The sequence below is a fragment of the Dromaius novaehollandiae genome, chromosome 1, assembly GCF_036370855.1.
Source record: "Dromaius novaehollandiae isolate bDroNov1 chromosome 1, bDroNov1.hap1, whole genome shotgun sequence".
Lineage (NCBI taxonomy): Eukaryota > Metazoa > Chordata > Aves > Casuariiformes > Dromaiidae > Dromaius > Dromaius novaehollandiae.
This window is the reverse complement of record NC_088098.1, coordinates 208,473,818-208,479,817: the sequence shown is the minus strand read 5'-3', so window position 1 is coordinate 208,479,817 and position 6,000 is coordinate 208,473,818. Positions and strand designations below refer to the sequence as shown.

The following is a 6,000-nucleotide window of genomic DNA, read 5'->3' as shown; positions in this document are numbered from 1 at the left end:
TTTGGTATGTAGTCACACCTTAAGTTCAAATTTCCAGCAAATTCAGTGAATACTTCTGTCATATGCTCTTGCCCATTGCCCAGAGGACTTTCTCTGCTATTTAGACCTTCCGCTGGCAGTGAGCGCAGACAGGCAGCCGTAGCCCATCGAACGGCCTTTCCCACGCTGCCGGCCTGCGGCCCTACAGACTGAAAGCAGTTCCCAGAAAACGAGCAACCTCTCACACTGAAAACCACTTTGAATCGTGTTAGATTTTGGATCAAGGAGCCAGTGAATTATGACTGATTACCTCTCCAAAGCAACTCTTACAACAGCCCTGGGGAACAACTTGTATTAAAACAACACTTTCAATATGCAAATAGTTTGATGTTTTGAAAAATAGTGGTGTTGCTAACACTTGGCCTGCTGAAAGAAAACGTGTATTAATCGGCCCAGGCAGCTGATTCTGAAATGGTTTATAAATAGCCCTTTGCATTAATTCAAAGTGAAATGTCAGTTTTTCATAATTTATGATAGTATGCTGAGATTCAGCTTCAATAGCACACCACAGGTTCGGTTATCATCGGGTCTAAAAGCAGTCTTCCTGTCTTCTGAACCTTGAATCTTTGGGAAGACCTTTTCGTTTCGCTCAGATTTATTTTTATTAGCTGAATTATTTATGATCATTTCAATGTAAATTACTGAGCAAAGAGCAAGTAAAATACTGTGTTGCCATAGTGGTTTACTCACATCTTCTTGAATCCGATCATCTTGGCTCGCTACTCGGGAAGTGGGAACCTAAAAGCTGTTTTCCTGATCTGTATCTGCAAAGCATGGTAACAGCATTAATCAGACACGATAGTGAAGTTTCTTAAGCAAATTTCCAATAGTCATTCTGGTCCCGCTTGTCTTTCACGGCGGCGTAAATTCTCCTGAACCTGACAGATACATGACTAAAATGGTGGTATGGGAGACAACCTGATTCCTTCTGCCCTAGTTATTCCTCAAGCATAACTTGGAAACTGCTCACCTCCTTGAGGAAGAAAAATACTGTCATGATATTGTTACAAATGAACAAAACGCAGAAGGCTCCTGCTAATCAGCAGGACTCACTCCCTGCTGGAGAGAGCTCAAGAAGAACAACAAAAATCATTACCGTGCTGGTAGGATTGATTAATAAGGGAAAATGAATTAACTACTTCTACTAATACTCATTAGCATGTATACATTGTAACGCGCACTAAAGCTATGTGTAAATAGCTTTCCTAAGTGACAAGGGTGCCTGAAGGGTGCAACATGATGTTGCTGCTGTTTTCCAGTTGTGTGGGTTTTACGTCGTCAAAAGCTAAATCCAAGAGAAGCTGCAATACTGCGTAGGAAAACCAGCAAAAGGCAGTGGGAACAGGAGGGGAAGGCGGGAATGGTACCTCCTGAAATCTGGAGCAGGTTTCCCACGTGCAAAAATGGAGGCTGTAGTGTGGGGAACATTTTAAAGGGGTGGGAGACGGGTTGGCAGAATAGGGGAGCAAATCCAGCGTAGGGCCGTGCTCCCTGCGCGACGGGGCACTCAGAGCGCCGGGACAGCACACGAGGAGCAGGAGCCCCCATGGCCAAGCTGAAGGCTGCAAGTTTTGACGCGCTCCTGGACCCTGCTAGGGGAGGGGCAGCAGAAGCCGACGTGTTCAGCGAGCATCTGTGCAAGCCCAGCTGTTACCCGCCTAGTGCCTTTTGTCCTGCGATACCAATTCCTGCTCTGAGCACTTTCAAATAATGTCTAAATTTAGCAAGTGACTGTTCAGTTATTAGCGCAGTTGAAAATTATAATGAAATAGAGCCCAATAGCTCCGCAATACTGGTCAAAAGATGATTCTCTGTGTAATCAGAGTTTTCCGTAGTTCGTGTGGAATTAACAAGCACTATTTTTAGACCGTGTTTCAGGAGAGTTGTGTTTAATTCTTGGCTCTGCCACAGACTTCCTGCATGACCTTGGGCAAATCGGTCTCTTTCTCAGTACCATCTGTAGTATAATACATTTTCCTCCCACTCTAAATTTGTCTCATCGATGCAGATTATGAGCTTTTTGGACGAGGACATCCGCTCGCTGCGTGTTTGTTTGGTGACCGGCACACGGAGGCTCTGAGCTCCCGCGTGGCTTCCGGGCGGTTCCTCAATGTGACTGATAACCTGGCAGAAGAGATGCCTTGCACGAGATCACCTCCCGGCACCACCGTGGCCGGCCGGTGGCTATAAAGCCATTAACGGCATGGCACATTTTAGACAAGGGTGGTATTTGCTACCCGCCTCCATTGCAGAAAAATTGGCGCTCTCACTTTCAGCTGGTGGATTTTGCAAGCAGTTTTCCTATTTATTTTTTTTCTCATTTTGCACGGTGCAGACCGCGCTCTCCCGCTCTGTGGTGATCACCCTGCTCCGTGCGATTAGCGTGGGGTTGGCACTTGCTGGTTCATTTGCTTTTTCGGCGTCACGCTAAAGCAGAGCAGCAGGGTGACCCGCGCGCGGGAGCGTTTGGGGGCTGGCGGAGGGCGCCGTGCCGCTGGCGGGGAACCCTCTACCTGCGCTTTGGTCCAGCAGCTGCGACCCGCGGCCAAGCGGGAGGCGCGGACAGAGCGCAAGAGCAGCAGACTAGAAAACAAACAAAATTAGCAGCACTTCAAAGCCCTTGCAGAGCAGAGGGTAGCTGACTTTGGCCACTGCTTTTTTCTTTCTTTTTTTTTCCCCAAAAATGGGATAGAAAAGCGGAACCTGTCTTTTCGCCTCGCGCGCGGGGTTCGAGACAGGAGCTCGCTGAGGCAGGGGCCTGACAAACTGCTGAGGAGACCAGGCCCCTCATCACAACATCCCACTAAAACAGGCAGAGTTGCAACGTCGGTATCAATTTAAAGGCGAAGAAAGCACTAAGTGTATTTCCCGGGTGCCAGAGCAGGGGGAGCCCCGCTGTGGGCAGCGGCAGCTTCGGCCCGCCCAGTGGGGCAGAGCATCGCCCCCAGGTGCGCCGCGTCCCCCGGGCGGGGCGGGGGGGGGGCTGCGCGGGGCGGCGCGCAGGGGGCGGGCGGCCGCGCCTCCCCGCGGGCCGGCGAGGGGCGGCGCGGGCCGCGCTCCCGGTAGGCTGCGCTGCGGTGCGCTGCGCTGCGCGGCGGGCGGGCGCCCCCTCCGCCCCTCCGAGCCCCCGGGCGGCGCCGGGGCGGCCGCACCGCCCAGCGCCCGCTCGCATGGAGACCCGGCGGCGGAGGCCGAGCGGCTGCCCGCGGCGCTGAGCCAGCCGGTGCGTAGCCTGCGGAGAGTCTTTATTGTCATTACTAGTATTATTATTATTATTTTTATTTTTAGGGGGGGAGGGGTAAGGAAGCGGGGAAAACCGCGGAGAAACTTTCCGAGCTCGCAAAGTTGCGGGCGGCGGCGGCGGGGCCGGTGCGCGGGGGCTCAGCGCGGGCGGGCGGCGCCGCTCTGCGCGCGGAGTCGGGGAAACTTCCTCGGCGGGGCCGGGGCCGCGGCCGCGGGGCGCCTCCGCGCCGCCCCCCGCCGCTTCGCCGTGCAAGGTGCAGCGCGGGCTGCGGCCCCGCCGCGCTTTGCAGCAGGTTTCAGCGCGCTTGGAGGCAAGAGCTGCTTTCTTGCTTTTTTCTTTTCCCTCCCAGTTTTTCCCCCATTTTTGTGCGGCGGGGAACGAGTGTGTGTGTGTGTGTATGTGTGTGTGTATCTGTCGCTGCTCTTCAGCTGCAGTTGCTCTTGGCTGAGCCTGGGGACCGGCTGCAGCTGCTTGGGCTGGGGAGGGAGGGATGGTACGAGAGGACCTGGTTATTTTTATTTCTGGTTTTTTTTCCCCCACCGCTTTCAGAAGCGGGGCTTCGCCTTTCCCTCTCTCTTTGCTACGAGCCGCGCCGCTCCTGGGCCGGGCTGCCGGGGCCAAACCTACCCGGGGGGCGGGGGGGGGGCAGCGTGTGTGTGTGTATATGTGTGTGTGTGAGTGTGTATAAGTGTGAGTGTGTAAGGGCTGCTGCATGCGCGTGTGTGTGCGCCTGGTCGCAGAGGTAGTTGGCGAGAGCCCGCTTTGGCTGGGGATGGGTTAAACGCGGGCTCTTCCCAGCCATAACTTCTGCTACTAAAGGGAATCGCCCAGCCTCCCCTGCCCACTTTTCTGAGCCCCGCTGGATTATTTGCAGGAGGAAAAGGGAGCCGCGCCGCCGCGAGAAACGCATCAGTGTGTGTGTGTCTGTCTTTTTTTTCTTTCTTTTTGTTATTGTTCGCGGCGGCTTCATGCCCTTGCTTTGTTGTTGGGAGGATTAAGGGCTGACGAGTGTCCGGAGTCCCAGATCCAATTAAAATAAATGCAAGTAAATGGGACATAAAGGGGAAGCCAGCACTGGCATCCCGGCAGAGGCACTAAAGCATCAAGGTTGGTTAAAAGGAAGGACTCGAGGAAATGAATGCTTTCCTTCTTAGTCCTTTGCCTTCCCTTTGCAGCGCTGTCAGACCGGCTCAGAGAGGTGCAGCGTTTGATCAGGGTTTTGCGAATCCTTAACCAATCTCTGCCCAGTAGGGGGAAAAAAAAGAAAACCCCTTCTCCCTGGGCATAGTCATTTTAACTGTCTCTCATTTAGCGAATGCTTCGCTCTGCTGAGAACTCGAACCAGATTTCATAAAGGAATTAAAAATCAAGAGAGCGTGAGTTATGAGAATTGCAGAGGAGCAATGCTGCAGCGTTTGCTAGCCGCTGCCCGGGCTGCCCGTGTTCATAGAGTGCTTATTTCTGGTCAGGAGCAATTGTGCTGTGGGTATGAGCGTTAGCTGGGAAAGCAGAACATTGCAGAATAGCTTGGCTAGTTCTTGGCTGTCTTTTATTTATTTTTTTCCTGTTGACATAGAGAGCTTTTCCATCAGTTGAACAAAAAGTTACTTCTGTTGCTTGGCGAGGACTTGGTGGTGGATGCGAGCAAAGAAGGGATGGTCCCTCTGGAGCCAGTCTGCCTTCGGAGAGCGCCGCTGAGAAAGAGGTTACAGCCGTGATCTTTGTGCCCAAAAAACGTTGGAGTCCTGTCGAGAGAGCCAGGTAGGAGCTAAGGCGCTGCAGAGCTGGAAACTCAGGATATCCCTCTGCCTGATCCTTTGGTGGTGCTAGTGTAGTAGAAAATCAGCAGGTTGGCTGTCCTTGCGTTCGTGCAGCAAGTCGTGTTGGCTTTTTCCTTACTTTTGCTCCGTTTCTTTTTAAAGCTTGATCCCTAACAAAACGTTGGCATCTTAATGACTGCGCTCTGCACTTGTAGACAAGTGGTACACCGGGTCCTTCCTGACCTGGGTGTTATGTTACTGCGTTGTTACCAGGTACGTGCAGGAAAGTGATGGGGTGCAAACCCTTAGTTTTCTGAAGTGCTTGCTTGCTTTGCTTCTGACATGAGTGCCGTCTGTTGTGTCAGGTTATGTTGTCATGGTTGCTCCCATCACGTCCTGCTGTTGTGACCTGATGTACCCTGCTTGATGGATTGTGTCAAATACAATGAAGTGAGCAATTATAACTGAGTTAGGGTGTTTAGCCGTTGCTTGTTAGGAGGAGTTCGTAGCTACACTACAGATGTGTTTGTGTGCTGAGTTCTCAAATGTCTTCTGACACATGCCAACCGCACTCGTACCACTTGTATTTACAGCTAGGTTTTTCTTAAGGACAGAAAGTTGGTTCAGATAAGGTTTGTTTTAGCATGATGTGGCAATGCAGAACATAATACTTCTGGGTGCAGGTTTGAATCCCTCCCGGTTTGGTGTTGCCTTAAAGTTCCTACTGTCTCCTGACTATCTGACTGCTTGTGTGAAGGGTTGCCTGACTTCTGCCCGCAGCTCACAGCACACAAGCTGCCGGCACTGCTAACACCCGTGCTGTGACGGCTGCAAGTCCACGGGCAGAGCGGGCAGGGAGTCAGGCTGGCTGCAGCGGAGGTGAAATCCTGGCTACGCTGACTTCAGTGGGAATTGTGCCACAGATGTCGATGGACCAAAGCTGCTGTCCTTCTCATC

The 6,000-nt window shown here is 52.4% G+C and overlaps 1 protein-coding gene across 1 annotated transcript in view; it reads left to right on the top strand.

Annotated features, from left to right (window-relative positions):
• Nucleotides 1-3,071: 3,071 nt before the first annotated feature.
• Nucleotides 3,072-6,000, top strand: part of FAT3 (FAT atypical cadherin 3) — a 422,304-nt gene continuing 419,375 nt past the window's right edge. Inside the window, exon 1 of the mRNA XM_064505138.1 lies at nucleotides 3,072-3,262. The gene's annotated coding sequence lies outside the window, so the exon portion shown is untranslated. The remainder of the gene's footprint in view (nucleotides 3,263-6,000) is intronic.